Genomic DNA, 12,925 nt, shown 5'->3' with positions numbered 1-12,925 from the left:
TATAACACATATAACATATCAACATATAAGGGTATTCTAGGAATCACTTACTCGAGCTTGGTTGATTGGATGCATCGTACCCTTTTCTTTATAAAAATCCTTTTTAAAAAACTTATTTTTTTTTCAAAACGATTATAGATTCCTCAGTTTGAGTTCAGACACACTCGAGAGCATGCCTAATGATGGGTTTTATACATAGCAAACAATCATATGTGTGCAGGCAACCCTAGATTTGGATCTATGTTTTCACTATTAGACATACAAGCATTGGACACAAAAATTGGAAACCCTATCATGCATCTAATAATTTCGAAAACCATATAAGAAAGATTAGATCACATACCTTTATTGTTATGTAGTAATAACAATGTAAAACTTGAAGATACCTTTTGTCACAACTAGCAAATTAGGGTTGAGATTGTGATTCTTGTACGAGACAGTTTCCTCCATGTAACCTTGCAACACCCAATTAGTGACATTCAAACTACAATGTTATTTAAGTTCATACGTACATACATTGCAAATCAAGTTGAAACAGCCTCGTACAAGCCCAAAAACTCGATCCAATAGCTAAGTCCAATCCATTTTGGGTTTTGGTCCAAGAATTCTTAGCCCAACACCCTAGTGGGCCGAAAACTCTTTCTTTGGCCCTATTGGGCCGAAAGCATTCCTTTGGGCCTTATTGGACCGAAAATTTTCTCTTTGGGCCTTATTGATCCGAAAACTTCTCCTTGGGCCTTGTTGGGCCGAAAACTTCTTTGGTTCTTCCATTGGACCGAAAACACTCTTGTTGGGCCCAAATAAACCAGAAAGCCATACACATCATATTGGCCCGAAAGCCCATTTAAAAACCTTGAGGACCGAAAACCCTATAGGGTTCGGTTAGGGTTGATAAAAAAAAAAGGAAAAAGAAAAGGGGAAAAACACTTGCCACCTCAATATTGTCCCCCAAATAACAAGGTCTTGGACCATCACGTATCTATGAATGTATCATATCAAACCATCAAGAAGTCAAACATCTTTCCCTCCCTCTCTCTTATACCCCTCCCCCATACCCTCACCAAGAATCATATTTCACTCCATTTGCTCTCAAGAATCCTTCTCATCTCTCTCCCCAAAAATTCATGTGTGGTGCCATCCTCAAGGTTTTCTTCAAACAACTCACAAGAACTTGGTAAGTTTCTTGTAAACTTAAGTGATTTCTTTACATATCTAGATCAAGAACTCTATATTTACACATATTTTCGTGTGTATAATTCTTAGAACTTCCACTTTTCGAGAACTTCTCCAAGACCAATCTTGGCTCGAAAACTCCTTCCTTCTTTCTTCCTACCACACGGAATCAACCAATGTGAGATTCATACCTCACTATTTTCATGTTCTTCATACTTTTTTTTTTTGGGGGGGGGGGGATACAAGTCAAACCTCGTTTAACCATTGCATAATTTCATGTACCGATGTGTAATGTGTTTAACCTTTGGGTAATAGCATGCATCTTAAATATTGTGATTGAAATATTGATTACTTCATGTTAACCCACCATAAACTCGAGATTTACAAGGCTCATGTTGCTAGATTAAGTTTATCCTTTCGATAATTTCATGTACCATAGTCATGGGTTGAAGATGAAGCAAGCTCTCAGCTAAAAATATTATTAATATATGTTAAAAATCACAAAGTATATGTTAATAACATCCTTGAGTTATGAAAGTTTTGTGGCCATGTTGTTCACCCAAAATGACGAAAATATGGGTTTTATGCTCAAATATGTTAACTTTTGGACATACATCTTTTAACACTTATAACTACAAAGATATTTGGATAAAATAAATTTCAACGTTATTTTATGTGTATTGTAGAAATTGTGACATGTTAGAGTCAACACAAAATAAATTATTTTGTGTTACAAAACTCTCACAACAATTTTAGTATGTTAAACAAACTATGTCGACACTTGTAACGCCCGTGTTTCTGGGCTAAAGCATTAATAATGGTGTAATAGTCTAGGTCAACCTTTGTAACTCATTTTGAAGTAATAAAGATGAATTATGTGAATATTATGTGAATTATGTGCTTATTTGCTTAATTATTATAAATTAATTAATTAATAATAAAAATAAGCGTTGAAAATAAATATTAGATATGTAACAGCCCGGAATCTCAGGTATTGTTAAATTATGTTTTTGGGGTGATTTAAGAGGGGACTCGGCGAGTTGGAGCCTAGACTCGCCGAGTAGGATCGCAGACTTGGTCGCAGGTTCGCGACTGGACTCGACGAGTCCAGATATGGACTCGACGAGTCGACGTTGTTCAGCGGAAACCCTAGCCGTTTGGTTTTGGAACGTATATAATGCACTTATAGGCCGTCATTGTCCGTCTTTAGTCGACTGAGAAGAACCCTAAACGGCTGTGGGCATCTAGAGCAAGATTGAAGGATATTAGGGCTTTGAAGAAATTGTTGTGCAAGGAGGAGAAGAGTTTTGGCTAAAGGAACAGCAAGGGATTCGAGTTCTGCGGTTTGGGGACACAGAGAGTGCGTTATTCAGGTAATATTTCAGATTCTTTCTGTATTGTTGATGTGTGCATGGATTTAGGGTTTATGGAACCCATTTGGTGATTAGATGAATTAGTACCTTGTTACCCAAACGACTATAACCCTGTATTAGGACCTTTAGAGGTCCAGAAGGTCCCATGCTTGTGTATTTCGGGACAAAACTTATCTCAGGAAGCAGTTTGATCGACTGCATGGCATGGACTCGCCGAGTCCGATGAACAGACTCGGCGAGTAGCTTGGAGATTGACTGGAACTCGTCGAGCTGTTCTTCAGACTCGGCGAGTGGAGTCGGGGTGGCCCCGCGATTCTTTCACGAGGATCTCGTCGAGCCAAGAGGGATACTCGACGAGTAGAAAGGGAACATCAGGGGAAGTTGGGGAGGACGTCTAGACTCGCCGAGTCGTCATGGCACTCGCCGAGTCCGGTCGAGTTGACCGTTGACCGTTGACCAGAGTTGACCTAAGTCTGACTTCTTAGGAATAGTCACACTTAGAAGATATAAGTGTTAATGAGGGATATGTGATGTTATAGGGAGGTTGTAGCTCGTCGGATTGTGCACGAGTGATTTCAGGATTTGCTAGCTTTCAGCATTCACGAGGTGAGTCTTCTCACTATACTGTACCCGGAAGGGTTTGACTGTGTGACCGGAAGGTCGGATATGATATGTGATATGTGCTATATATGGTAAGTTATTTGTTATATGTGTGCTATGTATGTCATGGGCCGGAAGGCGATTATATTATGGGCCGGAAGGCAATATGTTATGGGCCGGAAGGCGATATGTTGTGTGATGGACTGGAAGGTCGGCGTGGGTAGGACCGGAAGGTTTACCCAGCAGGGACGGAAGTCCCCTGAGACACATGGACCGGAAGGTCAGGGCCTGGAAAGGCGTATGTGCGTAAGTTGTATATTGGGGAACTCACTAAGCATTTATGCTTACAGTTGTTATGTATGTGTTTCAGTTACTAGCGAGGACCGTGGGAAGGCGCCGGCGTGATCGATACACACTGAAGGATGTTTTTATGATCTTGGGATTTAGACAGTTTGTATTTGACATGACACTTAAATTATTTATGCCTTGTTTTGAATGAAAATACTCTATTTTTAAAATGAAAATTTGTTTGAAAATTTGCGTTGTTACAATTGGTATCAGAGCCTTGGTTTGAGGGATTCGGGTGCACCTTCGGGGGTAACTGAACTCAAACCGAGGATTTGAGGAAACTTTTTAAATAAAGGCATAAACTTTTGTAAATGGTTTTGTGGTAAGCAAGAAAGAAGCAGTGTGTACGATCAGTCAGCGCCCGAACGGTAAAGATCCCCAAAATACCTTACAATATTATATGATATGAATAGTTATGCATGCTAGAAGACTAGGTATTCATGATAGGACTAGAGTGGCCTGATTTGTGATGCCTTAGTCTAGGGAAGTTTGCCGATATGAGATGCTTTGTTAGTGTGCGAGTAGATAGTGCATAACAGAAGTAGAGTACTCACTATCCGGGGTTTGGGGAGGAAGATTTGGGATGAATGCTGATGCGGTGTGGTCGGTAGTATTGGGCCCGTACTACCGAAGACACCGGGTCAGTGGGAGACCCAAGTAAGAATCCCTGGATATCGGAGACTGAGTAGGGTTGCGTTATCGAGTACGATTATACTCGATGGAGTCTCTGATGGTTTTATGTTGTATTTCAGAGACATCATGGTTAGACCACGCCACAGAGCGAGTACGAGCGGGGTGAGTGACGAGGAGATTCGTCAGATGATTCACGAGGAGGTAGCTGCGGCGATCCGGGCTGAGATCCCGGAGATGTTTGGGTCTATTAAGACCACCCTGATGGAGACGTTTGAGGAGCGGTACGCCGCATTGACTGAAGCTGCAGCCGCTGCAGCTACCGCAGCTGTGGCCGCTGCCAGGCCACAGGGGGGTGACTCGTTGCTGTTCCGGGAGTTCAGCAACACGAAGCCACCTGAGTTCGATGGGACGCAGGATCCGATTGCTGCGATGAGGTGGATCGCGGATATAGAGGGGTGCTTCTACACTTGTTCATGCCCGGAGCACCTGAGGGTACGGTTCGCTTTGAACCAGCTCCGTCTGGGAGCGAAGGATTGGTGGAAGTTCGTGACGGCGAACTTCACTCTGGCAGAGATTACAGCAGTGACATGGGAGGGGTTTACTGCTATGTTCAGGGATGAGTACGTTCCCCCGGTGGAGAGGGAACGATTGGTTCAGGAGTTCTTAACCCTCAAGCAGGGTACTGATTCTGTTGCGGTGATCACGCGGAAGTTTCATGAGAGGGCGATGTTCTGCCCCGAGCTGGTATCCACTGATCAGGCTCGGATGAGCCGGTACTTGGGTGTGTTGAGGAGGGATATCCGGGAGTTTGTGTCAAACTCCACCTACCATACTTTTGCTGAGCTTCAGGCAAATGCCAGGAAGCGCGAGATCGAGTTGGAGACCCAGGCCGGGGAGGAGGCCGAGTCTCAGCGGGTGGACTGGCGACCGGTTCAGTCCCAGCCGGCAGCTAAGCGGATAAAGTCCGCCGATTCGAGGACAGGAGGTTCGAAGGGCCGCACTTGCGGGAAGTGCGGCAAGAGTCATGATGGGGTATGTTGATCTGGTGCTTGCTACAAGTGTGGCAAGGAGGGGCACATTGCTAGGGAGTGCCCCAAGGGGTTTACGGTTTGCTTTCATTGCAACCAGACAGGCCATCGGAAGGCCGAGTGCCCTCAGCTTCGTCAAGGATCTGCACCTACTGCCGGGACTACTGAGACTCGACCGGTGAAGGTCAAGGCCCCGAGGGCTCATGGGAGAGCCTTTCAGCTGACTGCGGAGGAGGTCCGCGCTGCGGCCGATGTTGTGGCAGGTATGCTGTAATTCATGTATTTATTTTTTTATGTTGAGATGTTATGCTTATGTTATTATATGCGTAGGTACTTTCCTTGTGAACTCTGTGCCTGCCTTAGTGTTATTTGACTCGGGTGCGAGTAGGTCCTTTGTATCTTTAGCCTTTAGTCAGCATATCAGCGTTAGTCGTCGTTGAGTCGACCTTTGAGAGTTTCTATAGCTGACGAGAAAGTGATTTATGCCACGGAGGTTCTTCGGGGATGCGTGCTAGAGATTTTCGGGGTTGAGTTCCCGATAGACCTGATTCCTATTGCGATGGGTGACGTCTGTGTCATCGTGGGCATGGACTGGTTGAGCCGATTCGGCGCTGTCATCGACTGTGAGCGTCAGCTGGTGACTATACGAGACCATAGTGGGGGAGTTCTTTCGGTGTACGGCGAGGGTACCCGTTCGGGATCTGCTTTTTGTTCGGCCGCTAGGGCGAGGCAGTGTCTACAGCAGGGCTGTAAGGGTTTTGTGGCGTATGTGATGGATACGCGGGAAGTTTCCGAGAGACCGAAGTCAGTGGAGGAGGTCCCAGTGGTGCGTGAGTTTCCAGATGTTTTCCCCGAGGAACTGTCGGGAGTACCTCCTGTGAGACAAGTAGAGTTTGGTATTGACCTGGTTCCGGGGGCCGCGCCTATTGCTAAGGTGCCTTATCGTCTTGCACCTCCAGAGATGCAAGAGTTGTCCTCGCAGCTCCAGGAGTTGCTGGGGAAGGGATTCATTCGGCCGAGCAGCTCGCCATGGGGAGCACCTATTCTGTTCGTCAAGAAGAAGGATGGTTCACACCGGATGTGCATTGATTACCGGGAGTTGAACAAGTTGACGGTCACGAACCGTTACCCGTTACCGAGGATCGATGATTTATTCGATCAATTGCAGGGAGCATCTTGGTTTTCCAAGATCGATCTGAGGTCAGGGTACCATCAGGTGAGAGTGCGGGATGAGGATGTCCAGAAGACAGCGTTTAGGACGCGTTATGGGCATTATGAGTTTGTGGTGATGCCTTTCGGGCTCACCAATGCCCCGGCGGTGTTCATGGATCTCATGAACAGGGTATGCAGGCCGATGTTGGATCGGTCAGTGATTGTATTTATCGATGACATTCTGGTGTATTCGAGATCTAGAGAGCAGCATGAGGAGCATTTGAGGGAGGTCCTTGAGGTGTTGAGGTCGGAGAAGCTTTATGCAAAGTTCTCCAAATGTGACTTCTAGTTGCGGGAGGTCCAATTTCTAGGACATGTTGTTAATCAGAAAGGGATATTGGTCGATCCGGCCAAGGTTGAGGCGGTGATGAGTTGGGAGGTGCCGAAGTCACCCTCTGAGATCAGGAGCTTCCTTGGGTTGGCAGGGTATTATCGGAGATTCATTAAGGATTTCTCCAAGATCGCAGTGCCGCTCACCAGATTGACCCGGAAGGGTGTTGCATTCTCATGGGGGCCCGAGCAGCAGACCTCCTTTGAGACACTTCGCCAGAGGTTGTGCGAAGCCCCGGTATTAGCTCTCCCGGAAGGAATGGAAGATTTTGTAGTATATTGTGACGCATCGATTTCGGGACTGGGTGCAGTGTTGATGCAGAGGGGTCATGTGATAGCGTATGCGTCGAGGCAGCTGAAGCCTCATGAAGCGAGATATCCCACGCATGATTTAGAGTTGGGGGCAGTAGTATTCGCTCTCAAGATTTGGCGTCACTACCTGTATGGGGTTCGATGTACGATATACACGGACCATAAGAGCTTGAAATATTTGATGGATCAGCCCAACCTAAATATGCGTCAGAGGAGGTGGTTGGATGTGGTCAAGGATTATGATTGTGAGATCCTGTACCACCCAGGCAAGGCTAATGTGGTAGCCGACGCGTTGAGCCGCAGGGCGGAGAGCACTCCATTGCGAGATGTATGCTTGAGACTGACTGTGATGACTCCAGTATTGGATATTATTCGTGGGGCACAGGCCGAGGCTGTGCGGCCAGAAATGCAGAAGAAAGAGCGGATTGTGGGGTTAATTTCAGAGTTCGTTAAGGATGGACGAGGGCTTATGACGTTTCAGGGTCGGATCTGGGTACCGTTCGTGGGCGGTACGCGTATTACTCTGATGGAAGAGGCTCATAGATCGAAATTCTCGATCCATCCCGGTGCTACGAAGATGTATTTGGATTTGAGGAAAGAGTATTGGTGGCCCTGTATGAAGAGGGACGTGGCATGGTTCGTTGAGAGGTGCTTGACCTGCCGTAGGGTTAAGGCCGAGCACCAGAGACCGCATGGCAAGTTACAGCCATTGGAGATCCCCGAGTGGAAGTGGGAACAGATCACTATGGATTTCATCACCAAATTGCCGAGGACTGCTAGGGGAGTTGACGCAATTTGGGTGATTGTGGATAGGTTGACGAAGAGTGCACACTTCCTTGCCATCAGCGAGGGTTCTTCAGCGGAGAAGTTGGCGGAGATATATGTGAGAGAAGTGGTATCTCGGCATGGAGTGCCGATCTCGATTGTTTCAGACCGTGATGTGCGCTTCACTTCCAGGTTCTGGAAGAAATTCCATGAGGAGCTGGGCACTAAATTGCATTTTAGTACCGCATACCATCCCCAGACAGACGGTCAGAGCGAGCGGACGATTCAGACGCTGGAGGACATGCTTCGAGCGTGTGTGTTAGACTTCGGGGGTAGCTGGGATGCATATTTACCCTTAGCAGAGTTTTCCTACAACAACAGCCATCATTCGAGCATTGGTATGCCACCTTTTGAGTTGTTGTATGGTAGGAGGTGTCGGACCCCCATTTGCTGGGGAGAGGTGGGACAGAGAGTGATGGGCAGCACAGAGATCGTGCTTTAGACGACAGAGCAGATTTAGCAAGTTAGACAGAGGCTATTGACCGCCCAGAGCCGACAGAAGAGTTATGCAGACAGGCGTCGATCCGAGCTTGAATTTCAGGTCGGCGACTTCGTTCTCCTGAAGGTCTCTCCTTGGAAAGGAGTGATTCGATTCAGGAAGAGGGGCAAGTTGGGGCCCCGGTATATTGGACCATTTCGTGTGATTGCAAGGATAGGCCGGGTAGCCTATCGGTTGGAGTTGCCAGCGGAGTTGGGACAGATCCACGACACTTTTCATGTGTCGCAATTGAGGAAGTGCATAGCCGATGAGTCGGCAGTGGTTCCATTGGAGGATATTCAGGTGGATGCGAGCCTGAATTATGCTGAGAGACCAGTGGCCATCAGGGATCGGAAGATCAAGGTTCTTAGGAACAAGGAAGTACCTCTGGTGTTGGTCCAGTGGCAACACCGGAAAGGTTCGGAAATGACTTGGGAGCCGGAACGTGAGATGCGGGAGCAGCATCCGGAGCTATTTTCAGAGTGAGACTTCGAGGGCGAAGTCTAATCCTAGTGGGGGAGAGTTGTAACAGCCCGGAATCTCAGGTATTGTTAAATTATGTTTTTGGGGTGATTTAAGAGGGGACTCGGCGAGTTGGAGCCTAGACTCGCCGAGTAGGATCGCAGACTTGGTCGCAGGTTCGCGACTGGACTCGACGAGTCCAGATATGGACTCGACGAGTCGACGTTGTTCAGCGGAAACCCTAGCCGTTTGGTTTTGGAACGTATATAATGCACTTATAGGCCGTCATTGTCCGTCTTTAGTCGACTGAGAAGAACCCTAAACGGCTGTGGGCATCTAGAGCAAGATTGAAGGATATTAGGGCTTTGAAGAAATTGTTGTGCAAGGAGGAGAAGAGTTTTGGCTAAAGGAACAGCAAGGGATTCGAGTTCTGCGGTTTGGGGACACAGAGAGTGCGTTATTCAGGTAATATTTCAGATTCTTTCTGTATTGTTGATGTGTGCATGGATTTAGGGTTTATGGAACCCATTTGGTGATTAGATGAATTAGTACCTTGTTACCCAAACGACTATAACCCTGTATTAGGACCTTTAGAGGTCCAGAAGGTCCCATGCTTGTGTATTTCGGGACAAAACTTATCTCAGGAAGCAGTTTGATCGACTGCATGGCATGGACTCGCCGAGTCCGATGAACAGACTCGGCGAGTAGCTTGGAGATTGACTGGAACTCGTCGAGCTGTTCTTCAGACTCGGCGAGTGGAGTCGGGGTGGCCCCGCGATTCTTCCACGAGGATCTCGTCGAGCCAAGAGGGATACTCGACGAGTAGAAAGGGAACATCAGGGGAAGTTGGGGAGGACGTCTAGACTCGCCGAGTCCGGTCGAGTTGACCGTTGACCAGAGTTGACCTAAGTCTGACTTCTTAGGGATAGTCACACTTAGAAGATATAAGTGTTAATGAGGGATATGTGATGTTATAGGGAGGTTGTAGCTCGTCGGATTGTGCACGAGTGATTTCAGGATTTGCTAGCTTTCAGCATTCACGAGGTGAGTCTTCTCACTATACTGTACCCGGAAGGGTTTGACTGTGTGACCGGAAGGTCGGATATGATATGTGATATGTATGCTATATATGGTAAGTTATTTGTTATATGTGTGCTATGTATGTCATGGGCCGGAAGGCGATTATATTATGGGCCGGAAGGCAATATGTTATGGGCCGGAAGGCGATATGTTGTGTGATGGACTGGAAGGTCGGCGTGGGTAGGACCGGAAGGTTTACCCAGCAGGGACGGAAGTCCCCTGAGACACATGGACCGGAAGGTCAGGGCCTGGAAAGGCGTATGTGCGTAAGTTGTATATTGGGGAACTCACTAAGCATTTATGCTTACAGTTGTTATGTATGTGTTTCAGTTACTAGCGAGGACCGTGGGAAGGCGCCGGCGTGATCGATACACACTGAAGGATGTTTTTATGATCTTGGGATTTAGACAGTTTGTATTTGACATGACACTTAAATTATTTATGCCTTGTTTTGAATGAAAATACTCTATTTTTAAAATGAAAATTTGTTTGAAAATTTGCGTTGTTACAATTGGTATCAGAGCCTTGGTTTGAGGGATTCGGGTGCACCTTCGGGGGTAACTGAACTCAAACCGAGGATTTGAGGAAACTTTTTAAATAAAGGCATAAACTTTTGTAAATGGTTTTGTGGTAAGCAAGAAAGAAGCAGTGTGTACGATCAGTCAGCGCCCGAACGGTAAAGATCCCCAAAATACCTTACAATATTATATGATATGAATAGTTATGCATGCTAGAAGACTAGGTATTCATGATAGGACTAGAGTGGCCTGATTTGTGATGCCTTAGTCTAGGGAAGTTTGCCGATATGAGATGCTTTGTTAGTGTGCGAGTAGATAGTGCATAACAGAAGTAGAGTACTCACTATCCGGGGTTTGGGGAGGAAGATTTGGGATGAATGCTGATGCGGTGTGGTCGGTAGTATTGGGCCCGTACTACCGAAGACACCGGGTCAGTGGGAGACCCAAGTAAGAATCCCTGGATATCGGAGACTGAGTAGGGTTGCGTTATCGAGTACGATTATACTCGATGGAGTCTCTGATGGTTTTATGTTGTATTTCAGAGACATCATGGTTAGACCACGCCACAGAGCGAGTACGAGCGGGGTGAGTGACGAGGAGATTCGTCAGATGATTCACGAGGAGGTAGCTGCGGCGATCCGGGCTGAGATCCCGGAGATGTTTGGGTCTATTAAGACCACCCTGATGGAGACGTTTGAGGAGCGGTACGCCGCATTGACTGAAGCTGCAGCCGCTGCAGCTACCGCAGCTGTGGCCGCTGCCAGGCCACAGGGGGGTGACTCGTTGCTGTTCCGGGAGTTCAGCAACACGAAGCCACCTGAGTTCGATGGGACGCAGGATCCGATTGCTGCGATGAGGTGGATCGCGGATATAGAGGGGTGCTTCTACACTTGTTCATGCCCGGAGCACCTGAGGGTACGGTTCGCTTTGAACCAGCTCCGTCTGGGAGCGAAGGATTGGTGGAAGTTCGTGACGGCGAACTTCACTCTGGCAGAGATTACAACAGTGACATGGGAGGGGTTTACTGCTATGTTCAGGGATGAGTACGTTCCCCCGGTGGAGAGGGAACGATTGGTTCAGGAGTTCTTAACCCTCAAGCAGGGTACTGATTCTGTTGCGGTGATCACGCGGAAGTTTCATGAGAGGGCGATGTTCTGCCCCGAGCTGGTATCCACTGATCAGGCTCGGATGAGCCGGTACTTGGGTGTGTTGAGGAGGGATATCCGGGAGTTTGTGTCAAACTCCACCTACCATACTTTTGCTGAGCTTCAGGCAAATGCCAGGAAGCGCGAGATCGAGTTGGAGACCCAGGCCGGGGAGGAGGCCGAGTCTCAGCGGGTGGACTGGCGACCGGTTCAGTCCCAGCCGGCAGCTAAGCGGATAAAGTCCGCCGATTCGAGGACAGGAGGTTCGAAGGGCCGCACTTGCGGGAAGTGCGGCAAGAGTCATGATGGGGTATGTTGATCTGGTGCTTGCTACAAGTGTGGCAAGGAGGGGCACATTGCTAGGGAGTGCCCCAAGGGGTTTACGGTTTGCTTTCATTGCAACCAGACAGGCCATCGGAAGGCCGAGTGCCCTCAGCTTCGTCAAGGATCTGCACCTACTGCCGGGACTACTGAGACTCGACCGGTGAAGGTCAAGGCCCCGAGGGCTCATGGGAGAGCCTTTCAGCTGACTGCGGAGGAGGTCCGCGCTGCGGCCGATGTTGTGGCAGGTATGCTGTAATTCATGTATTTATTTTTTTATGTTGAGATGTTATGCTTATGTTATTATATGCGTAGGTACTTTCCTTGTGAACTCTGTGCCTGCCTTAGTGTTATTTGACTCGGGTGCGAGTAGGTCCTTTGTATCTTTAGCCTTTAGTCAGCATATCAGCGTTAGTCGTCGTTGAGTCGACCTTTGAGAGTTTCTATAGCTGACGAGAAAGTGATTTATGCCACGGAGGTTCTTCGGGGATGCGTGCTAGAGATTTTCGGGGTTGAGTTCCCGATAGACCTGATTCCTATTGCGATGGGTGACGTCTGTGTCATCGTGGGCATGGACTGGTTGAGCCGATTCGGCGCTGTCATCGACTGTGAGCGTCAGCTGGTGACTATACGAGACCATAGTGGGGGAGTTCTTTCGGTGTACGGCGAGGGTACCCGTTCGGGATCTGCTTTTTGTTCGGCCGCTAGGGCGAGGCAGTGTCTACAGCAGGGCTGTAAGGGTTTTGTGGCGTATGTGATGGATACGCGGGAAGTTTCCGAGAGACCGAAGTCAGTGGAGGAGGTCCCAGTGGTGCGTGAGTTTCCAGATGTTTTCCCCGAGGAACTGTCGGGAGTACCTCCTGTGAGACAAGTAGAGTTTGGTATTGACCTGGTTCCGGGGGCCGCGCCTATTGCTAAGGTGCCTTATCGTCTTGCACCTCCAGAGATGCAAGAGTTGTCCTCGCAGCTCCAGGAGTTGCTGGGGAAGGGATTCATTCGGCCGAGCAGCTCGCCATGGGGAGCACCTATTCTGTTCGTCAAGAAGAAGGATGGTTCACACCGGATGTGCATTGATTACCGGGAGTTG

This window comes from Lactuca serriola, chromosome 4 (assembly GCF_051521515.1).
Source record: "Lactuca serriola cultivar US96UC23 chromosome 4, Lser_US96UC23_V15, whole genome shotgun sequence".
NCBI classification, from domain to species: domain Eukaryota; kingdom Viridiplantae; phylum Streptophyta; class Magnoliopsida; order Asterales; family Asteraceae; genus Lactuca; species Lactuca serriola.
The sequence above is the reverse complement of the archived record's forward strand: the minus strand, read 5'-3'. Positions refer to the sequence as shown.